Genomic DNA, 1,650 nt, shown 5'->3' on the forward strand with positions numbered 1-1,650 from the left:
AAAAAAAAAAAAAGCTATTCAGGAAGCACTGGTTCAGGCAGAAACCCAAATAATGTTCCGAAGGGAACAAAGAAAGGAAGGGTTTATAAAGGCTCAGGCTGTGTGTGCTGTTCTGAATCCAACCCTCTGTATGTAAATGAAGGATTCTGACTAAATTAGTAAGGACTGGTTGAGTCCAATATGCAAACAAAGGATGCTGGTTGGCAAAAGGGTTGGCTTCTTTCAAAGTATGGAAAGCAGATGGTCTGGTTGCCATGGTGGGGAAGAGATTAAGGTCCAGGCATGGCTGCGAAGTTCACAAGTTCATGGATAAATGTGCTAAATGGAACATGTGTAAGACTAACTTCTTCATAGCCTCCGGGCTCATTTTCGTCTTCTGACATAAATGACTTCACCTCGGCAATCTCCATTCACATACTGTACCATTGTTGAGTGCCAGATCATGAGTGATAGATACCCTCGTGGGACCTTAAATAATTGTGTGTGTTTGTGTGTGTGAGATGCGTGGGACACTAAAATGTGCCCTCTTGCCTAAGTATTGCCCAAGAAAATTGAGTGCTATTCTATATTAAAGAAGCTAAAGAGACGTAACCAAATGGTACATAATACATGGACCTAGATTGCCTTTTAGTTAAAAAGAAAGCTTCAAAAGAAATTGGTGGAACAATTGGGGATGCTTGAATATGAATAGATATTCAATGATATTATGGAAATATTGTTAACTTTTTGTTATTTTAATTTGATGATTATGATAATTTTGCATTTGCTTGTCATTTATTTATTTATTTATAAAGATTTTATTGGGGGTTGGGGGAGGGGAACAGTGTTGGGGAATTGGGGAAGAGAACCAGCCAAGTTGTTGTTCTTCAGTCTTCGTTGTGGAGGGCGCCAGTCACCATCTGGCTTCCCGTAGGCAGCTCTTGGCCTCTAAGCTCAAGGTGCTGTGTTCAATCTTAGTTGCGGTGGGCATAGCCACCATCCCATGCGGGAGTGAAACCCAGCAGCCTTGTTGTTAAGAGCACATGCTCTCTCCACTGAGCCATCCGGGCGGCAACTCAGCTCAAGGTGCTGAGTTCAGTCTTAGTTGCGGGTGGGTGTAGCCCACCATCGAACAGGCAATCTTGTTGCACCAGCTGAGCCATCCTGCCAGCTGTTGGCAGCTCAGCGACAGCTCAGCTCAGGCACAGTGTCACTGGCCCATGTGGGGATCGAACTGGCAGCCCTGTTTGCTCAGAGCTCACACTCTTAAGCCAACTCTTAACTAACTGAGTCACTCGGCTGGCCCCTCATTTTATTTTTTGCAATGCTTATTGAAAATGGCTTTTGTTACCAAGGATAGAAAACTAATTCCCAAGTGTCAACCTGAAAAATAAAACAGCCACTTATTTTACCAGCAAAATGGGTTTATTCAGGAATAGCAAAGAGATTGCAATTTGGGTCAAGCAGGCTATAGCAAAAACCATAGGCAAGTCCAGCAAGCAAAGGAAAGGAACATTAGGTTATAGAAAAAAAGGAGGACAGTGGGAGGATTTTTGTTTTGAACCAATGTGATATCTGATTTACGTACTTTGTTTTTTAAATTTTATTGGGGAATTGGGGGAGGGGAACAGACAAGTTGCTGTCCTTTTGTTCTTCAGTCTAGTTGTGGAG

The sequence above is a fragment of the Hipposideros armiger genome, unplaced genomic scaffold, assembly GCF_001890085.2.
Source record: "Hipposideros armiger isolate ML-2016 unplaced genomic scaffold, ASM189008v1 scaffold_1780, whole genome shotgun sequence".
Taxonomy (NCBI): domain Eukaryota; kingdom Metazoa; phylum Chordata; class Mammalia; order Chiroptera; family Hipposideridae; genus Hipposideros; species Hipposideros armiger.